Source organism: Trichosurus vulpecula, chromosome 2 (assembly GCF_011100635.1).
Source record: "Trichosurus vulpecula isolate mTriVul1 chromosome 2, mTriVul1.pri, whole genome shotgun sequence".
Classification (NCBI taxonomy): domain Eukaryota; kingdom Metazoa; phylum Chordata; class Mammalia; order Diprotodontia; family Phalangeridae; genus Trichosurus; species Trichosurus vulpecula.
Genome location: NC_050574.1, coordinates 434,137,593 through 434,160,420, shown reverse-complemented (window position 1 = coordinate 434,160,420; position 22,828 = coordinate 434,137,593). Strand labels below are relative to the sequence as shown.

Sequence of the window (22,828 nt, the reverse complement as noted above, 5' to 3'; positions counted from 1 at the left end):
ATACTTTTTTGTTGTTGTTTAGTCGTTTTCAGTCATTTGGGATTTTCTTGGCAAAGTGATACTGGAGTGATTTGCCATTTCCTTCTCCAATTAAATACCTACTGTATACATTTTCTGTATGCTTGGCCTGGGAGAGGAGGGATGAGAGGGATGACTTAAATACATTTAGAGATAACCTTTGGCCCAGGACTGAAGCTCTTGGTTTTCAGAGGGGTTCAGTGTGGGAGACTTCTAGATAATCATGCTTTTTTTGGCTCATTCTCCAGCCTAGGGTGTTCCATGACAGTACCAAAACTTGGCTCATTTCATCCCCAGCCGTGGTTTCTCTTGGGAATGTTAGAATTTGGCCCATGTCTAAGTCTTAGGAATGAAAGACAGATCCCATGCAAGCACTCAAGGTTATATTGAATATGATGAGCTTTATGTAACTCTACAAAAAACAAAGGACTCACACCTGAGCCTTTAAACCAGGGATGGGGAACCTGCAGCCTCAAGGCTACACGTGGCTCTCTAGGTCCTCAATCTCAGCCCTTCGATGAAATCCAAACATGAAGTCCTTGCTTGAGGACCTGGAGGGCCAAGCGTGGCCTTGAGGCTGCAGGTTCCCCACCCCTGCTTTAAATAGTCAAGACAATTCTCCTGACTTCTCCAGTGCCTACCACTTCCCAGGGACTTAGCTTGGCCTTCAGACTTATAGTACTGCTCTGTTTAGGGCCCATGGGCCTTCTTTTTCTTTTGTGAAGACTCGAATGCTGCCTAAATTCTGAAGTTTTCAGGAGAAAACTTGGGTTGGGACAAACCAAACCAAATTCTGATATTTTCTCAGGAAACACTGGGCAGGGGTACAGGCCGAAATGAGAAACTCGCAAAATTGAACATAGCGGATGTAAACCCCAAACTTTGGATATAGGCCATGTGTTATACAAAGACAAAGTTAATGGCTCATTCAACCAGCATTGACTAAGTACCTTACTAGGTACCAGGTATAAAAACAAAAATGAAATATTTCTTTCCCTCAAGAAATGTACATTCTGTTGGGAAGGGGGGCTAATGTGAACAGAGATAAGTAAATGCAAAATATATACAAAGTGATTACAAAGTGTTTTTCTGGGCACATGGGCACCATTAACTTGAGGGGCCCAAGCCCAAGGATGGCATCAGGATAGGCCTCATGTAGAAGGTGACATTTAAGTTGACCCTTGAAAAAAGACAGGTGGGTGCAGGCTTAATTGAGGGGTTATCACTTGAATGGCCCCATGAAGAATTGTCGGAAGTCAGTAGATGAGACTGTGGAGGAGGTCATTCTGAGGATAGGAAAGTAAGAGCAAAGTCATGGAGGGTTGAGGTCAGGGGTCAGAAATATGTAAGTTGAGTTGAAAATGAGATGTGGACCCTACTATTGCATTTGGTCTTTGTGATTGACAATTACTAGGTACTCTCGACAAAACTTTCTCTCCTATGTTTTTTTAAGATGGAAAAGCTAACATTAAGTTGCAACTTAAGAGCTACTAAGCACCTGTCTGGACAGGGAGACCAGAGGATGTTGCAGCATTTTCACAGAATCACAGAATTTGAGAGTAGAAAGTGACCTCAGTAGCCAGAATCTAGTTCAACTCCTACACAAAGGAATTCCCACTCAAGAAGTGGCATTTGTTAAACATATTTGGGGGCATGGATGGTGCTCTCTGAGGTGTCCGAGCCTCATAGGAAACACTAGCTTTGTTCTGGCCTACATGGAACTCTAGTAAGTATTTTTTATTTTTTATTTTCACCTGGGAGAAAAACAGGAGAGAGAGAGAGAGAGAGAGAGAGAGAGAGAGAGAGAGAGAGAGAGAGAGAGAGAGAAAGAGAGAGAGAGAGAGAGAGAGAGAGAGAGAGACAGAGAGAGACAGAGAGAGAAACAGAGAGAGAGAGAGAGAGAGAGAGAGAGAGAGAAACAGAGAAAGAGAGAGAGAGAGACAGAGAGAGAGAGAGACAGAGAGAGAGACAGAGAGAGAGAGAGAAAGAGAGAGAGAGAGAGAGAAAGAGAGAGAGAGAGAGAGACAGAGAGAGAGAGAGACAGAGAGAGAGAGAGAGAGAGAGAGAGAGAGAGAGAGAGAGAGAGAGAGAAGGGGTGGGGAATGAGGAATGGGAAGACTGAGGTCAGGTGGATGTCCGGGAAGGGCAGAAATGGCACAAAGGCCAATTATCCTGGCAGCTGGGTGGCTCAGAGGATAGAAGTTCTTTGTTGATGTTCAGTCTTTTTTCAGTGACATCCAACTCTTCGTGACCCCACGCGGGGTTTTCTTGGCAAAGATACGGGAGCGGTTTGCCATTTCCTTCTCCGGCTCATTTTACGGATGAGGAACTGAGGCAGACAGAGTTAAGTGACTGCCCAGGGTGACGTAGCTGGGAAGTGGCTGAGGCCAAATTTGGACGCAGGGATGGCCTTTCTGACTCCGAGCCCGGCACTACCCACTTCACCATCTAGCTTCCCAGAGTCAGGAAGGCCAGAGTTCAAATTTGACCTCAGACATTCACTAGCCGTGTGACCCCGGGCAAGTAACTTGGTCTCTGTTTGCCTTAATCTACTGGAGAAGGAAATGGCAAAGCAGTTCAGTATCTTTGCCGAGAAAACCCCAAGGACAGTACAGGTGTGCTATAGTCGACGGGGTCACAAAGAGTTAGACGTTACTGAATGAACAACACCACAAGTAATCCTGGAGCAAGGAAAATCAATAGAGGATTCTGGGGTAAGGTGTCGAGGTGGAACCCTGGAGCTAATCCCCATTTGCCTTGGGCTAACTATGGCTCTGATGCTATGGTTTTAGCCTGCTGATAGTTCCAATCAGTTGTCTCATAAATCAATCAGTCAACAAATATTTATTAAGCATTTACTCTGGGCTAAGCATTGTCCTAAGTGCTAGGGATACAAAGAAAAAATAAAACCATCCCTTCCCCCAAGCGTCATTCAATCAAATGTGAAAAAAATGTGCATAAATGGGTTATATACATATAGACTGACAGAGTCGATAGAAGGCGCTGTTACTTGGAATGACAAAGCCTTTCTGAAGGTATTGGTACTTGAGCTGAGTCATCAAGATGGTCCGGGATTCAAAGAGGTGAAAATTAGGGGGAAGAGCATTCTAGGTATGGGGGACAGTCAAAACAAAGGAATGAAAGGGGGAGATAGAGTGTCAATGGATGGGGGAAAATAGGCCAAAAGTCTGTTGTAGGTTTCACACAGCACTGGAAGGAAACCTGTGCAAACACATGGTTTCTACTGAAGAAAGAACTCGAAGTATTTGTCCACTGACAATTTGTCTACTGGGCAATGCTATCTTCAACTGAGAAAGACAGGGCTCACCAAACAAACAAACAGGGAAGTCAAGTCTTTCTTAGATGAAGAAGTCCATGTTAGTTCAGTCAATAGGACCTAGAACCATCCCCTTAGTGGGTTATTTACATGATAAATCTCTGGTCCTTGGAAGGCCCTTTGAAGAGTGTAAGGCTTAGAGGTGGACGTGCTTCTTCTGAGTATTCGACCAAGAGCAATACAAAGGATTAACCTGAACTTTCCTGGATTGAGCCAAAACTGTTGTCCTCCCTTGGGATAAGTGAGTTCTCCCAGAACACTGAGCTGATTGTTCCCTTGTTCAGGGATCCAACGTAGTTGCAGGGAGGAACTCTTGTTCCGGGAAGTTCTTCATTATGGTTGGCCTGTGGCTGTTGTTGTTGCCCTTAAGGGAGTGATGTGTAACTGTGGAATTCTCTAATGGATAGAACTGTTGTAGGGATCCTGGCTCTGTTCAGATTGATTTTAATTTGATAATTATTATTTTATGTCATAAAACTAGAGGGTCTGCTGGCTCAGGGAATAATGTTTGGACTAATCGAGAGAACTTCACAGTGCTTCCTTGAGAGCCTCTGATTTTCTTTTATTTAATGCTTTATAAAAACAAAGATATTCACCTTTCTGTCTGATGCCTCATTGCTACTCTCACCCTCATCTCTAATGAAGGCTTTTATTGTCTTGTCTGTGACAGCAATGATACTACTTATTGGAGCTCCAGCATGGGCCACTGGGCAGCCAGATGCCATAATGGAGCAGCTTAGTCCATCTTATGAAGACAAGGATCTGTGTCTATCAAAGGCACAGACGATGTCTTGATTTCTTTCAGGGAGGTTCTTGGCTTCTGTAAACTTTACCTTGGACTACTCATGTAGTCATCCATTTAGGTCCTGTTTCCTTCTCACTCACTGGGGCCAACTGTCTATCCCCACATCCACACTTTATAAAAAGGAGAAAAAAATAAATTTTAATCCCAAACTCTCTTCAGATCCTCATGTTCTACGTCAAAACTACTGGCAAGCAGCTTTTTAAATTGGGGACGGGGAGGGAAGAGAAAACAAATTGAAATTAGTTGCTATCATTTTTTTTTAAATCCAAGAAAAAATATTTTTGCTAGAATCTTAGAAGGATTCACATTTCTAATTATTATAATAAAAGATGGTGTTTAAGGGAAGGTGTCTGTCTGCTCTGGCTGAACTTCATATATTCTCATCTATAATACCCAAACACTTTCAGCCCTGACACCAAAATTTGTGTGCGTGTGTGTGTGTGAAATTCAGAAATCTATTAGTCTGGCATTTGGGTGCCTCATAATCTGGCTCCCACTAACCTTTCCAGGCTTATTTTATGTTATTCTCTTTCATTAACTCTTTGTTCCGGCCCAACTGCTCTACTTGTTATCTGTTCCAAGTCCAATCAATCCTCCCCCCCAACACACACACACACACACACACACACACACACACACACACACACACACACACACACACACACACACGGCATCCCTCTGGAATAGAATGCATTTCTTCCTTATCTTCCTTCCAGATTCCTTTCTCTTGTCAAGACTATCCCTGCCCCCTCCAGGTTGAGTGGTCCCTCCCCCTTTAAATTATCTGCTGTTCATTAATTTTCTGTGTAAATTGTCAACCCACCCAGTAGAATGTAAGTTCCTTGAGGACTTTATCTTTGCATTCCCATCATTGAGCGCAGTGTCTCTCACAATCTCCAAGTTTAATCAGTGTTCGTTGAATTGAATTTCAATGCGTCTTTTTGTAGATAACATTTTCTGAGGCCCACATTTCTCATGACAACACCTCTTCATGACAGACAGGTGATAATTTCTGAAATTAGAGCATCGATTACATTAGTTACACTTGAAACGGATGCCTTCCTTTTAAGAAGGTGCCCCCAGTCTCCTTTTGTGTATAAGGACCAGTGTAAGGCTAGTGTGATGTTTTAAAAAGGCTCAAGACATAATTTCTGGGTAATTTAATCGTTTTATCAATGATGCCAGTATTTTAATAAACAGATGGTTGTTTGGATGTCTCTTAGACAAAAGACAATCATGGCAGTGGGGCTCACTTATGTACCCGTTAGAAGAAGGGTGTTTTTGAGGGTGTCAACTCTGATTGGTTAACAATTAATGAGAGAATGCATATTATAATGAGGGGCTGGCGCTGAACTTGATTATGTCATTTACTTCTTAATTTAGACCCAGCCTTGGGCAATCTATTCAAAGAATTTATCCCCACCCAAACCTGAGTATAAAACCACAGCTTCCCACCTGAGTGCATCTGAACAAAAAGTGAATCCAATCTCATTATCATGTCCTTCAAGAGACTGAACTTTTAAAATCAGGATTTTTGAAAAGGAGCAATGTCAGATTTCTCCAAATCATTGGTTATTAATAATAATTTCTTTCACCAGGTTGGCTTAACTGCAGTGTTGATGGAAGGGGTGTACTGAGTGAGTCTTAGCTCAAGTCATCTAATGATTCAGATTTGGGATTGGAATGCGACGACATACTTGTGGAATGTAAAATGCAATAGAAATAAAGTTACTTACAATAGCATTAAAAGGATGTAATTTACTAAAAATAGATGTTCTCCTCTGTCTCCATGCTCACTAGGGCAGCAATGCTTGCTCAAAAGGATGGGCTGCTTGGCAGAAATTCCACCAAACCTCAAGAACACTGACTTCCCATAGGCTTGGCTTATGCGAGGTTCTGCATGGCATGCCTTTTTATGCCTTATGTGACAAAGAAGCTGTGCCAGTAATTCAAGACCTTGACTTTGAGATCAGCTTCCTTATCCCCTTAAAAGGAAACTGGCCTAGCCTGTGTAAAACATATGTACTTCCTACCATATCCCAAAATCCTGGACCTTAATTTTACTAACCTCCTCATAGGCTGATATCAATCATCTTTTCCACTCTATGTTTCATGAGCCACACCCAAAGCTCCTCAGAGCAGTGAGCACCATTAGTCTACCCACTTAACATGGCAGCAGTCATAATGCCTCCTTCCATTTATTTGTGTGGGCGGCTGTATTTTCTTGGACAGATCCAGGGGCTGTCCCAATCTCATGCTCAAATTTCATGAGTTGGCCTGCTCAGATCTGTGTAATTTTTTTTTTTTGGTTTTTTTTTTTTAGGCAATATGCCCTTTTCTTCAATAAAACTGTGGGTTTTAAAAAAATTGTTAGAATTTCATTCCTGAGAGCTTTCTATCCTTCTTAGACCAACTTAACCCAAATTATTTTAGGCTACCTAGCCTTTTTCTGAGCTCTTAAAACAATCTTACCTTCGTGAAATCTTGTGTCCATTGCTGGAAATTTCCATTCTGGAAAACAATTTAGAACTATATCATCTTTCCCACCTTCCCCGATCCCCCAACCCCCCAAAAAGATATATCCTTTGACTCAGATACAACCCCTAGAATTCTAGCTCAAAGAGTTATAAGAAAAACAGACAGTACCCATGTGCACAAAAATATTTATTGGAGCACTTTTTGTTGTAGCAAGTAACTAGAATCTAAGAGGATAGCCATCAACTGGGGAATAATTATATAATATATATATATAATATATTATATATGAACAATCTATGCAATAACCATAATGTGGTAAATGATGAAAAGGAAAAAAAAATTGAAATACCTAAGAACTCTGATCAATGTAATCACCAAACATGATTTCAGGAACATGATGGAAAAACATGTTTCCCACATCTTGACAGAGATGATCTAGATGTATAGAAGGAGACACACATTTTTGGATATGGCCAAGATGTGGATTTATTTACCTCAACTATTGTTGATTCGAGGAAGGGTTTTTTTAAAAGAAGTTTTTTTGGGGGGAGGGATATACGTGATGCAAAAAGAAAAAAGATAAAAAGATGTTTGTCAATGAAGCACGTAAGAGAAGTAAAGGAGGTTCAGAGAGAAACAGATAAGTGGGATAGCTTTGGAACTAACATGTTGAGTTTATTATATACTTTACAGAAAAAAGGGCAAGCTGTATGTGGTAGAAATTTGCAATTTCTAGTGCAATTCTTTTTATTTGTTCCTCACATTTGTAAAAACTCATATTTGCTGGCATTTGTTGAGTTCAGAATATAATGAAATTTTAAAATAAAAAAAAACATAATTAACACCTTCTTGCCAAAGCCCTAATGCAAATATAAGCTGTGTTCAGCTATTGTTTGTAAGAGGGAGTCTCCAGTAGAAATCCAGGTACCAGTCACTTCTCACCACTTGTCCTCTTTTCCTAATGATCAGACTTTAAGCACATGCTCCTGCCTCTTCAAGGCAGCTAAATGGCTTAATTTGTAAATTGCTGGGCTCTGAGTCAGGAAGACCTGAGTTCAAATCTAGCCTTAGATGTTTATTAGCTGTGTGACTTTGGGCAAGTCATTTAACCTGTTCGACTCAGTTTCCTCAAATTTAAAATGGGGGAAACAACACTTACCTTGCAGTGTTGTGTTGTGAGTCTCAAATGAAACAATATTTGTTTTTAAAAAAAACAAACAAATAAAAAGGTGCACAGTCTGGCTGTATAAATGCTTTTTTGCTGCCCTTCTTGTCTTACAGTATACTATATTCTGTACTATAGTTTCCATGGCCTTCTCTGGGTTGAGAACAGTACAACGTAAGGTCCTTGTGCAAAGGGGCTGGTTTCATTTTTGTCTCTTTATCTCAGTACAATTATCCCTTCCACACTGAGGGGCTTTGGGGTGTGGTGCCCTGAGATCTGGAAAATCCTTGTAAATTTTTTCATCCCTCCCTTCCTACCAGGGAAGCAATCTGAGTTATTATGGTTATTAAAAGATGAAGTATGTTGATATAATACAATACTACATAGATATTTTATGCATTTCTGAGTTTCTAAACTTTTTCTGTTGTCTGTTGGCCTTCCCGTGTCAGCTGTAGCTTCTGCAAACCTCCCCCAAAATTCCCATTTAATTCTTTATGCTGACCCGAGATATACTGAAATTTTGAAAGGGCAATGGCGGAAAGTTGTGGTGTAGAAGGGATGACAGTACCAGTACAATGCCCAATGCCCAATGCCCAATAGATGATTGTTCATTTGAAATGAATTTTAATTGTTTTCCTACAATGTGATGTTAATGTGTTCAATTCGCTTTTTATATTAACAGATTCTAGCTCTAGCCTTCATACAAACAGAGGCTGTATTCATTTATTTTTGTCCGTGGAAGAGTCTCAAGCAGAAATTCAAATACCAGACATTTCATACCTCCTTTGACTGCCCTTCTGCTCCCATTGAAGATAGCTCTTTACTGTGTGGCATGCTCTGATGAATGAGAGGTTATGGAAGGGGTGGGAATGGGCCATCCAACTGAGATGCAGTGAACTGTTTGTCTCTGGTTTCTTGGTACTACAGGTGAACCCACTCAATGGCTCTGCACCTGACTGTTCCCACCCCTAAGCTGAGGATAGAAGTCCTCTATTTCATCAGAATGCAGCATTTAAGAGTAAGTCTGGGGCATGAAGCTGACCTAGCTTGGGCCCTGGCTCCAGGACTCAAAGTCAAGTGGAGCTTTGGCAATTATCTGTTGCCTTGGATAGATATAAATAGGCAAACTGGATGATTCAGATCCTAAAGGAGACACGGCCTCAGAGCAATTCAAATGACAGGTGTCACAGGAGCGCCTCTTCAATTTTCTCTGAACATTATTGGCATGACAGGTCCGTTTGTTTTCCAAAATATGTGTTCCATTTTACGGAGGCAAAGTTTTCTTCACAGCTGTGGCACTTCAGTGTCCATGATTAGAGGTCTCCTGAACTCAATTCATGCATTATCAATGTGCAGGGTTATTAGTTAATACCCAACAATAATTAAGCAGAATCTAAATGAATCTTGGAAAGAAATGAACCTTTAATTTCCACTCCTTTTTTTGAGAGGGATCAAAAATAGAGAAAAGGGCAAAATTCCAGGAAAAAAATATTTCAAGTCATGGATTTCCATTCCATCAATGTATGAAATGCTTTAGTAGACAAAGATGTTAATGGATTATGGATACACGATACATTATAGCCACCAACATATGTGTCTCATGTGCCTCTTCCAAATGGCTTATCAAAGTCTCTGGCCAAAAGCTGGACTCATTGGTCAATTGTTTGACATCTGCCGATTTATAGTACCAGCAGCCTTGCTGGGCTTTGTCTAAAAAGGTGTGCTGTAAGGGAAGGGTGTAACCTGTATCAATTCACAAGATTAATTTCTATTGTACCTGCTGACTCTACCCCATGTGCACAGAGTTGTTGGGTGGGTTTCTGTTGCTGTGGTGGTTGGACAAAAGAGAGTTCTTAAATCCTTTAAACCATGAGGTCAGGAGAAGACTCCAAGGCCAACTCTGGAGAAATGGTCAAGTTAATAGATTTTAAGTGCCCTGAGGGCAAGGACTATACTTTATCGATTTATCATTATATCAGAGACTATCTTTTGGTCAGAGCCTGTCAAAGCTTCTTGCATACACAATAGTTATTTTATTAATGTCTTAATGTATGAAGTCATTTTTACCTCGACCGGGACCCAATTTCCTCACCTATAAAATGATGGGGGTGGCCTAAATGCTCTCTAAGCATCCTTCTGGCTCTAAATCCAATTTTCTACACTCCAAAATTCATCTTCTCAGCTACGTGGCACAGTAGACAAAGAGCCCTGGGCTTGGAGCCAGGAAGACGAGTTCAAATCTGGCCTCAACCGCTTAATTAGCTATGTGACCCTGGGCAAGTCACTTAACCTCTGTCTGCCTCAGTTTCCTTAACTGTAAAATGATGATTATAATAGTACCTATCTCCTAAGGTTGTTGGGAGGGCCAAATGAGATAATACTTCAAGTGCTTAGCACAGTGCCTTAAACATAGCGGACTCTATATAAATGCATGTTTCCTCCCTCTTTCTTCCTCTCCAGTTTTACTGCCTGCTCCCTTCTGTGATTTCTATCATCCATTCTTTCCTCTAGGCTCCCCACTTCAACTCTCCCTCCTAAGTCAGGTGCCCAATGCTGCCCTGAACTTTTTCACTGGGATGATAATGTCTGATAAATTCATGCAAATTAAAGTGATAGGTGCTGAAGGTGTTTTCTATCCCTGATGATTCCTATCTTACTTAACAACCAATTGGTTGTTAAATAGCCACTCACTAGGGAGGCCTGTGCTCATCCTGGCAGTTTGGGCATGCCCTACACATGGTGGAGTGATTGAATCACTACCATGTTCCCTATGGCTCCCAGGGAGTACATGACCTTCTGTACTTCAGCTCAGCCTCTCTAGTGAGTGGTGGTAATTAATTACCCAGGGTGTGTGTGTTCTTTTTGGGTCAACCAATTAGTTCTGAGCCCCAACCACTGCCTAACCTCACCTCCTTTGGAATTGGTTCTGTTTAAATGAGGGCTCCTCACATAACCTTGGCATAATGGCCTTGCCTTTCCACAGAAATAGACAGGCTTGCTCCGATGCTGCATGCTGCATTTACTCTTAGCATAGAATCAATAAGCAAATAAATAATACTTAATGACAAGAACGGTTGGGAATAAAACATGAAACATTGATTCACCACTTCCAGACTCCAGAACTCCCCAGATAGACGATTGATCTGTGCCCAGAGATTCCAGGGCTGGTGAAGTTTGAGTTTATTTTTGGCTCTCCACTCATTTTGTCTTTGAGCAGGCAATGGAATTTGCCCATTCCAACCTCAACTCAACTGGATGAAGAGATAACAATGCTATTCCTAGGACTTATGCAACAGGGTATTCATTCAGGATCTCAGGGGACTAGGGATTTCAGATGAGATCAAAGAGGGGGAATCGAGATCCATTGTGAACAACTTAGGTGTGTTGGTACTTTTCCCATTCTTAGAGATCTGGTCTCCCTTTCCTTTTCCTTTTAAACAGTATTTTTTTCCAATCACATGTAAAGAAAAATTTGAACATTCATTTTTTAAAATAAAATTTTGAGTTCCAATTTTCCCCCTTGTAGGACAGTAAGCAATTTGACATAGGCTATATATGTGCAATCATGTAAGACATATTTCCATATTAGTCATATTGTGAAAGAAGAACCAGAACAGAAGGGGGGGGAAAACTACAAAAAAATTAAAGCAAGTAAAAATAGTATGCTTCTATCTGCATTCAGACTTCATCAGTTCCTTCTCTGGATGTTGGTAGCATTTTCCATCATGAGTCTTTAGGAATTGCCTTGGACCATTGCATTGCTAAGTCTATCATAGTTGATCATCATATAATGTTTTGGTTACTGTGTACAGTGTTCTCCTGGTTCTGCTCACTTGGCATCAGTTCATGTAAGTCTTTCTGGGTTTTTCTGAAATCTGCCTGCTCATCATTTCTTATAGCACAATAGTATTCTATTACTTTCACATACCACAACTTGTTCAGCTATTCCCCAATTGATGGGCATACCCTTAATTTCCATTTCTTTGCCACCACAAAAAGAGGGGCTATGAACGTTTTTGTATAAATATGTTCTTTTCCCTTTTTATGTTCTCTTTGGGGCTACAGACCTAGAAGTGGTATTGCTGGATCAAAGCCCTTTGGGTGTAGTTCTGAATTACTCGGATCCGGTCTCATTTGGAGGGAGGACAGCCTTTAGCTACTTTCTTGCTTGAAATCTCGCTATAGAGCAGGGCAAGTGACTCAGCAGCTCCCCAAGTGAGGATCTCACTCCTGTCACAGGCCCTTACCTCTCTAACTCAAGATTCAGCACCATGCTTCTCTTCTGCAGCAGCCTCTCTCTCACTTCCTGTTGCTAACAGCAGCCAAGTCCCCTTTCCACAAAGAGCGGGGCAGAGAGAGGTAGGGGCAGAGGGGGTGAGAGGAATGTTGGGGGACACAACACAGTGTGGAGGGGCACAGAATTTTAAAAACGACTTCAGGAAGAGACTAGAACTTCATCAAAGTGATGAATAAACAATACTAATATAATCTTTGGCATCACTGGGGTTGCATGCTGTATCTGTTTAGAGGTTTCTTACGTTTTAAATCATAGCAGGTAGGCAATTGCCTGCTCTGATTGTGGGTAATATAAGCCATATGTACACAAGTTTACCAGGATGTAATTTTTTTTTTGATCTCGACCTGTGATTTCAAATCTTTCCCCCAAGGCATAAACTCCTTTCACTGAGGCATATCAGCAACTCATGGGAAACTTAGCATCCCAGATCTAGAGTTAGAAGGGACCCCTGAGGTCATCTAGTCCCACTCCCTCATCTTACAGATGAGTAAACTGAGATCCAGGAAAAGGAAATAAATGATTTGCCCGTAGTCGCAAAGGTAAAAGGTATCAGGGGTGGAATTCAAACCCAGCTCCTCTGACTTTAAGAGCCAGCGCTCCTTCCATTGTACTGTGTCTCTAGTAGATTTTTAGATTTTAGAAATTTAGCTAGAGATTTTAATTTTTTTTTATTTAAAATTTTAGAGATTTTAGAGAGTTAGCTAGAGTCTTAGGAGAGAGGCTAAGTGGCTTGTCCAGGCTCATAGAGCTAGTATGTGTTGGAAGCAGGACTCAACTCACTCCAGGGCTTCTTGACTCCACAGCCTGCTGTCTGTCTGTTTGCTATTAAGGCTACCTCTCACCAGAATAAATATCTGTACATATCTGGGATGGTTTTTTAGAAAACTAGGATCTGGGGTGAGAATTCTATTTAATTTCATTTTAAGCACCTTTGCATGTATGGAGCTACAAAGATAAAAACGAGTGTCCATGACCTCAAGGTGCTTACATTAAAAAGTGGGGGGTGATGAGGGGAAGAAACTTTGAAAATAATTTTACATGCTTTATCCCATTTGAATTGGACAACTTTGTGAGGTGGTTGCTACAAGTATTTTCTCCAGTTTACAGATAAGTAAACCGAGGGTCAGCAACGTTAATTGATTTGTCCAGGATCACATAGCTGGCTAGTAAGTGTTGAAAACAGGATCTGAACCTTAGTATTTCTGGCTCCACAATCAGCACGCCATGGCTTGTTGGTTGATTCTGTTTAACTAAATTTCTCACCCTGTTAGAGTGAGAAGAGTGCTGGATTTGGAGTCAGAGGATCTGGGTTCAAATTCCCAAACCTGGTGATCTTAACCTCTCTGGGACTCAGTTTCCTCATCTGTAAAGTCAGGGGGTAGGACTAGATTACTTCCAAGCTCCCTTCCTGCTCTAAAGATTCTGTTAATTACTTACCACCCACCAGCTATTGTGCTGGAAACACATCTTGGCCATCAAGGGACTTCATATTTTTTTTATTGTCTCCAGTTATTTAATGGGATTGTTGGAAAATTTTCTCACAGATTGTCAGTATAATTTTATATCTATGAAAAATTTTCTATGTAACTCTATTAGGCAAAAAAAAAACAACAACTGGAATTCCATTCAACACACATTTATTTAGCTTCTGTGATATTCCAGGCACTATAGGAGGTTATAGTGACACAAAGAAAAAATCAAACAAAACAGTCCCTTCCCTCAGGGTGCTTACCTTCTATAGTAAGTTTCATGTAGGCATAGCAGTATGAAGTATGCAATTCTACAGCTACTAGAACTGGAGGGCCAGATGGAATCAGAGACAGGATAGGGTTTCCCAAAGGAGGTAATTAATGTATGTAAAGAGCTTTGAAAACTTTAAAAGCCGATGTAAATGTTGGGTTGGTATTATCCCATTATCTACTAAAGTTTGGCCCGGGATCTTCATTCTGTAGCATGGACATAGACTGCATACCTAGGATTTCCATTCAACTGGTGAGGTACGGTAGCGTAGATAAATATAGTACAAGGGAGATCTGACGAGCTGCTCTAGGGATATTTAAGGAGGGAAATCACACCAATAGCAGGGAGACTGGAGTCAGGGAAAGCTACATGGAGAAGGTGGCATCTGAGATGATCCAGACAAAGATGAGGAGGGAGGTGAATTGTTACCGGGGCTCAAGAACTGCTTGTGGCTTTGTGGATTGAGGCAGAGAATGGAGTGGATGAGAGAGGAAGTAAGGGTGAGCTACTCAAGGATAGTACTACTTTCAAAGTAGTAATAACAGTAGCAAGCATTTATATAGTCCTTATTAGGTGCCAAGGCAGCTAGATGGCAAAGCGGATAGAGCATTGGGTTTGGAATCAGGAAGGCTTGTTTCTTGAGTTCAAATCTGGCTTCAGATGCTTACCAGTGTGTGATCTTGGGCAAGTTGCTTAAACTTATTTGCTTCTGTAAAATGAGCTGGAGAAGGAATGGCAAGCCACTCCTACAATCTTTGCCAAGAAAACTCCAAATGGGGTCGAGAAGAGTCGAATGTGACGGAACAGCAACCACGTTAGGTGCCAGGCACAATTATTATCTCATTTGAGACTTACAACAACCTTTGGAAGTGGGTGCTATTATTATCCCTGTTTTACAGTTGAGGAAACTAAGGCAAACAGAAGCTAAGGGATTCAAACTCAGGTCTTCCCGGGTCCAGGTCCAGCATTGTATCTATTTGTACCAGCCAGCTGTCTCTCAGAATTGAGCTATAGTTCAAGGAACTGAGGAGCCGGCTGACCTGGGGATGAAAAAGGGAGGGCCTGGAGGAGACTAAAAACAGCCTTAAGCTAAATTAAACTGAGTTGAGCAACATGATATTTGTACACATCTTGCAGCTGTTTTGTATATAGTTTAAATTTTGAAATTACAGACTGTCAGAGCTGGAAGAACCCTTAGAGATCAGAGTACAACCTCTTGTTTTTATAGATGAAGAAACTGCTGCTTAAGAGCCCAGTAAGGTCAAATAAGTAGCAGATCCAGGTCTGAAACCCAAGCCTTACTCCAAGTATTCTATTCCCTACCATTTCAGTTAGATGATTTTCTCTGTGAGTGTTCTATGGTCGATGCTGTGGGGGAAGGGTACCAAGGAAGCCATCCTCTACTCCTCATTCTCACCCCTAATATCCAATCAATTGTCAAGTCCTGATGTTTCTATCTTCATAACATGTCCCACATATGGCCTTTTCCTTCCTTTCCCACTGCTACCACCCTGGTGCAGGCCCTCATTACCCCATTCTTAGACTAGCCTGCTGGGAGGGCTTCCTACCTCAAGCTTCTCCCCATTCCTGTTCATTCTCCACTCAGCTGTCAAATGGATCTTGCTAAAGTACAGGTCTGACCATATATCACCCCATCTATTCAGTAAACTCTCTATTCCCTCCAGGATCAAATATAAAATCCTCTGTTTAGCTTTTAAAGCTAACTTGGCCCTTTCTTACCTTTTCAACCTTCTTACACCTTACTCCTTTCCTATACTGTTCGCTCCAGAGATACCTCTTTGCTATTCCTTAAACAAAAACACTTGACTCTAAGGATTTTCACTGGCAGCCCCCCTTGCCTGGAATTTTCTCCCTCTTCATCTCTGCCTTATAGCTTTCTTGGCTTGGCTTCCTTCAAGTTTCAAGTAAAATCCCACTTTCTATAAGAAACCTTTCCTAATACTCCTTAATCTTAGCCCTTTCCCTCTGAGACAGCCCCCCCTCCAATTTTTCCTGTATCTGTCTTGTTTGTATGTTATCTCCCTCATTAGACTGTGAGTTCCTTCAGAGCAGGCACTGTCTTTTGTCTTTCTTTGTATCCCGAGTGCTAATCACAGTGCCTGACACATAATAAGTGCTTGATAAATGTTGATTGACTGAAGGCTGTGAGTGCCAAGGGTGAGGTCTGGGGTGGAGGGAGGGGGTTCTCCCATTCTCCTTTGATAGTGACAGCTAAGGGTTAAACCAGTGGAAATAGGAATCCCTAGGTGGTAGCCTTCTATAGCAGTTCTGACTCTGAGGCCTGAGAATGCTTTCCTTGGCATGCCATGTTGGAATCTTTCAGGACATGGACCTTGTCTGACCACTGGCAGTCTGAGAAGGGCCTTTTAAGAGAACTTCTATAAAGGATACACACAGTCAGTGTCGGCATCCATAGATTAAAGATTCCCAGAGCACAAGTACTTGGCCAAGACAGGAGCAGTAAATTACTTCACGTGGGGGTTGCAGGAGGAGGAAGGCAGAGAAGTGGATTGAAAGGTTATGAAAGTTAGCAGGGAGAAGGGAGGAGGAGGAGGAGAGTGGGAGTGGAAGCTTGAAGAGGCAGAAACAGGAGGGGACAAATAATAAAAGCAAAGAAGGCACAATCTAGGTAGAAGAAGAGTTAGGGTTTCCATAGGGAAGTCAATTTAACAATTTTTTCTTAACCTGCTATTACAGTCCTAGCACTAAGCTAGATACTGACCACACAAAGACAGTCCCTACCCCTCAAGAGGCTTGCTTGTATTTTATTGGGGAGCCACAATACATGTTTTTCAGTTGTGTCTGACTTTTAGTGACCCTGTTTGTTTTGTTTTGTTTTTGGAAAAGATACTAGATTGATTTACCATTTCCTTCTCCGGTTCATTTTACAGATGAAGAAACTCAGGCAAACAGGGTTAAGTGACTTGTCTATGGTCACACATCTAGTAAGTGTCTGAAGCTGGATTTGAACTTTGGAAGATGAGTCTTCCTGACTCTAGGCTCTGTGTTCCATCCTCTGTACCACCTAACTACCCCACATTATGTATATAAACAATTACATTTTTTTAAAGGTAATCCAAAGTAGTTGCAAGAGGGAGAGAATATTAACACCTAGGAGGTCTTGGGGGAGGAGGATCAGAAGTGTCACTGAACTTGTGCTTTGAAGGAAGCTATGGCTTCTAATTGACAGAGGGGAGGAAAGAGAGCATTCCAGGCACTGCAGGACCACCTATGAAAAGGCATGGGGGCAGGAAATGGAAGGTAGTTTCCTACAGGAAGAACACATGATGAAAATAATATGAAAAAAGACTAGGATGGTAGGTGGCAATTAAATTGTGGAAGAATTTTAATGTTAGTCTCGCTACTTATTTTATTCTAGTAGCAATAGGGAGGCACTTCAGATTTTTGAGCCAGGGAGTGACATCTGTGCCACCTCTAATAACACCTAAAATTTGTATAAAGCCTTATTTTTTTTTTACATCTGCCACTTCATTTGAGTTGCACGACTACCTTGTGAAATAGTTATGGCAGGTATTTCCATTCCTACTTTACAGATGAGTAAACTGAGGTGCAGTTACCTTTTTTTTTTTCAGAAAGTCACACAGCTAGTAAATGGTGGAATGGGCACCTAAAACCAGATCTTCTGATTCTAAATGAAGCTCCAAATTCAATTCATTTCAGCAAAGCATTGTTAAATTCTTACAGTCTTTGCCATCAAGGAGTTTACAATCTTATATAGGGAGGGGGATAAAGACTATATACAATGTAAAAGGGTGAAGGAAAAATCCACCTAAAGTGCTCTAAGTATGGGAGAATTCACATTTCGTTGGACTGGGATGAGTTAATGATGGTGGGAGTGTGAATCAGGAGCCAGTGTCTTTTGAGGTGGTAGTGGTCATTTACAAAGAGGACCTCACAAGGGTGACTTCTTGACTTGCTGGTGAAGGAAGTGGTAGGGAAGATCTCAGGGAGCCCTCTCCATCAAGCATCACATGGGGGAGTCAGAATCCCAGAAGCTTTAAAGGGAAGAGCATTTCAAAAGGCTGAGTTGGGAAGGATGTAAATTCCAGGCATGGGGGACAGCTTGCACAAATGAGGAAAAGATCATGGTAAGGTTGGAATGTAGCATTTGTGAAGGGGAGTAATGTGAAATATGCAGGAAAAACAGGTTGGAATTAGATTGTGGAGGGCTTAAAAGTGCCAAGCTAAGAAGTTTTTATTTTATCCTATAGGAGGGAACAGGATCATCAGATTAAGGTTTGGAAGAAAGAAATTAAAGGTCATATAATCCAAGGTCCTCAGACTATCAGTGAAGAAACTTAGACCCAGATGTTGTGACTTGTCTAGCCAAGATCACAAATATTCTAAATTAGGGGCACCAAAATCCAAACTCAAGTACTTTGATTTAATCCAGAGCTCTTTCCACTTTGACTAAACCACACTCTACCTCCCTCCCCCCCATCTCTTTCCTCCCTTTTTCTCTTCCCCATCTCTTTTTTCCCCCTTCCACAACCATCTTTTCCTCCCTTTCTGTTCTAGCTCCTTCTCTTCCCCCCAAGGTTTCTGAGCAGGGGCACCCATGGTGCCTCTTACACCCTATGTGGTTATGATCTGTAGGGCCTGCCTCCCACCATTCCTCTCATCTGCCTGCATTTAAAATGACACCATTATCATTCTATTGGGTTAAGGCGTTGTACTACTCTGGAGTCCTCTCAATGACAAGTAGTTGGAATCAAGGTCATTTCGATGCATGCATAGACGGAAGAAGGTAATTCTGATTGTGGAGCACTCTCCTAGGAGGGTTTACTATGTGCATGGTCCCCAAAACCAGGAAACAGCCCGAGGGCTGTAAGTAGGCTGGGTGAGAATGGGGGAGGGGCGTCGAGATGCGTGGTGGCAGCCCATTTCCTGCTTCATCATTTTAACTGGAACTGGTCCAATACCACATCTCATTCCTATGATGGGGGTGAAATTCCAGGATTCTGATTCTCATCTTAGGCTCAGCGGAGGATATTCTCTTCATATCGATCTGACCAATTCTTTCCTAACCTCCAACTTCAAACTTCTGTCTGGAGGATATGAATATGAATACATACATACATACACACACACACACATACACATATATATGTGTTAATGGTAAACTAATACATTTCTCAAGTGCTTCAAATTTTACAAAGCACTTCACAGAAATATGGAATTAGAAAGAAGGGACTTCAGAGGTCATGGCGGTCAAGCCCTTCCTCTTCATTTTACATTTGGGAAAACTGAAGAGTGACTTGGCCAAGGTCACACACAGCTAGTCAGGGGCAGACTCAAGATTGGAATCACGACTCTAGATGCCCCAGGTCAGAGCTTTCTCCACCATTCCTCGAGGGGCCTTCTGCCGCAGGGGCAGCTTCAAAGACTGGCATGTAAAGCCACCTACACCGACGCGCACCTTGGGATGTTTACCCCGTGCCCAGCCTGCCAATTTCTCTCCCCAGGCCGCCCCACTCCTCTCTTTCTCCGTCTCACCGCGCCGGGAAGAAAACAAGCCCGTTCCCACCCGCTTGTGAAATGACTGGAACGCGGGCGTCTGGTGCGAACGAGCCGGCGCGCAAACGGGAGGAGGGCGGGGGTGGCATCTGCGGTCCCTTCGGGGCACTGATGCTCCCCTGGGCCCCAGGAGCCAGCGGAACGAGCTCGGGGCCTGCCGGGGGAGCGGGCTGGGCTGGGGACTGGCGCCGCCGCATCAAGGGGCAGCGGGAGGGTAATTGCAGTGAGTCGGGGGTCATTGACACAGCGGCCGGGTCGGAATGTCTCGCCGAATGCAAGCCGCAGCCTTGGGGACAGGAGGGGAGGGGAGTGGAGGTTAGTGGGGGCGGCTGGCGAGGAAATAGGCGAGAAATCGAGGAGGCCAGGCAAGCGTTACAGGTGTGACAAATGAAAGATTATCCACGCCCGGAGCAGAGCGAGGCAGGGTGGTGCAATGCGGGGCGTGTGGTTGGCCACCACGGCGTCCCGCTCCCCGCTCTTCCTTCCCCCTTCTCCCAGGACCGGGGCGCGGCGATGCGCTCCCGGGCTTTGATGGAGCGGAGCAGCCAATGCCCTTCGCTCTAGCTCGGGGGCTCTTTAGTCCAGCTGGCTGCCTTCCTGACAGACCCGAGCGTCTCTCCGCGGACTCCGCCGCTTCCTCCGGTTACACCCGCTCATTAGCAGTTCCAGACTCGCGGCCCTCCTCTCCTCCTTCCAGTCCTGCAATTACCCAGCTTGCTGGCTCAGAACGCGCCCCGGCTGTACCGGGGAGCGAGACAAAAGGCGAGGGGGCGGGGGAGGGGAGGGGAAGGGAGGAGAGCAAGGGGAGGAGGGCAGGGGAGCCGAGCGCAGCCCGGACGCCTCTGGAGCCTGCAAAGCTGCGAGCGAGATAAGAGCGGAGCAGGTAGGGGCAGCGTTTGAAATGAAAATTAATCCAGCGAGGAGGGAAGAGCTAGCATCTGCAGCAAACTGTGCAAAAACACGGAGATGCGGGCATAGTTGATGCCCTTTCGGGACAGCTTTTATGACACGGTGAAACCTCCCAGTCCCCCCCGCCCCGAGCAGTCCGTGGAGAGGATACAAAATGCTGTTCCGATGTTTGTTACACGTCCTCCTCATCCCTCCACCCCCTCCCACATCTCCCCACCCCCACCAAAAGGAGCCTCTGTTTATTAGCAATATACAGGAGGAAGCAGATGAATTCAATGAGCTTCGCTTTTACAGATCACGGAGTAGAAACGTAGCCTTTATAGCCGAAGAGGATCTTAGCCATGATCTCTAGTCAAACCGCCCTCATTTTCACAAATGACGAAGCAGAGACCAGAAGGGGGTTAAGCGACTTTCCTAAGGTCATGCAGGTTGCAAGTAAGGTTATACAGGCTTTAGAGCCCGAAATGACCTTGGAAATCCTATAGTGCTAGTCCAGACCCCTCATTTTTCAGAGGAGGAAACATCCTGTACTTCTGCCTTCTGCTCTATTCCCCGGTGCTTAACGTCCTCCCTTCCTCTCCTTGCCTGCACTTTAATGCCCTTTCGTCCATAAAACCTTCTTTTATTTCTCCTATTAATAATAACCTCTCCCCAGGCCCTCACATTGCTTTTAGTGTGCTTCTCTAATGTGCCTATCTAATGTAATATTATTAATAATAATATAACATTGTGTGCTATGGTTAGCCGTGTCTCATCCGGTCCTAAGGCGGGAAGCTCCATGAGGGTAAAGATCCGGCTTGTCTTGTATAAGGGGGCTCTATATGCATAATAAAGGCAGACATTTGGAACAATGAATTGAAGTCATGGGATCAAAGATCTACATCCTGAAGGGATCTTAGAGACCATATCGCCCAACTCTCATTTTGACAGGTGAGAAAACGGGGCTGGCACGATTAAATGACTTCTCCAAAGGAAGAGTTAAGTGGAAGACCCACAATTTACACTCTGATCCTTTGGCTCCTGATCCAGTACAGCTTCCACTGCGCCTTTTGAGGTCAAGGGGGCCCCAAAGCCGCCCAACTCTTGTGATGAGGGATAGAGTGCCTTGTGAGCAAGAGAAGGTCCGTTTTGCTGGACTGTGGAGTGTGGGACAGGCAATAACAAAAACTAGGTTAAGACCACATTATGAAGCAGAGGTAGGTTCCCCATCCCTGGACTAGAGGCCCCATGTAGCCCTTTAGGTCCTCAAGTGCAGCCCTTTGAAGGAATCCTTTTCAAAGGGCCATACTTGAGGACCTAGTGGGCCACATGTGGCGTGAGGCCGGAGGTTCCCCACTCCTGCACCTAGTCCAATGCCTTCATTTTATGGATGTGGAAGCTGAGGCTTGACTACAGAGGCTGGGTGCATAGGTACAGTGGTAAGCATTAAAGGCAGAATTTGAACCCATACCTTCAGACTCCAAGGCTAACAATATGTTCTTTTCTCTCTGTCATTCTGCGTAGTGGTGATAGGGAACCACTGGAGTTTATTGTGTATTGGTGTGACACTGTCAGGTCTGTACTTTAGAAAAATCTGTTGGGCAGTTGTGGGGCGATGGACAGGACTGGGGAGAGAATTGAAGCAGGGAGAACAAGTAGGAGGCTGTTAATAATCTAGGTGAGAGGTTGTGAGGCCCTGGACTAAGGTGGTAGTAGCCATGTGAGTAGAGAGAAGGAGTCAGATGAGAGAGAGGGTAACTGATAGGATATGTTGGATCAGGGTGAGTAAGGAATTGAGGATAATACTGAGATTATGAACCTGGGCAACTGGGAAGAATGGCGGTACTTTCAAAAGAAATAGGGGGAATCCGGTGGAAAAATGGATTGGAGGGGCTGAAGAGAATTAGTTATGTTTTTACAATTTGAGTCTGAGTTCATCTGAGTTGACTTCATCAGTTTGAAATGCAAAATAAATAGCTGGTGCTACAGGACTGGATGCTCAGGAGAGAGACTGGAGCGGGTTATATAGATCAATGAATAATCTGTGTAACGATGATAATTAAACCCATAGGAATTAATAAGGTCATTAAGAAAGTATAGTGATAGAAGAGAGGAGAGCCTGGGCCAAAGCCTTGGAGTATGCTCATAGGGGACAAAATATGGATGTGTTCCCTATGTGGGTACTCATGCATGCATGCTACTTAGTTGTGTATTCAGAGTTCCTGCTATTAGTATGTATGGGGGAAATTTTCTTGCTAACTTTTTTGCTATGTCATTTCATTAAATATCTTCATTTTGAACTAAATGTGTCTTCTCCCCAATAAAAGTATTGGTGGAAAATCATTAGCTATAGGGTTTTTTTTGAGGGGATGAGAACCCATAGAATCCTGGGGGTAGCTTTTCTGGAGGGCGCATGGGCAATAGAAGGCGATCCCAGGTCTAATATTTTAGGAACATGTTTTAGATCTCCATTTTAGATGCCCTGGTTATGCTGGCATCCAATGACTAGTGACTAGACAGCAGGGTTTCGCCCTGTATATT

The 22,828-nt window shown here is 43.2% G+C and overlaps 1 pseudogene; it reads left to right on the top strand.

The window, feature by feature from the left end:
- LOC118837313 overlaps positions 1–19,963 on the top strand; it is a 53,360-nt pseudogene extending 33,397 nt beyond the window's left edge.
- Positions 19,964–22,828: the final 2,865 nt, after the last annotated feature.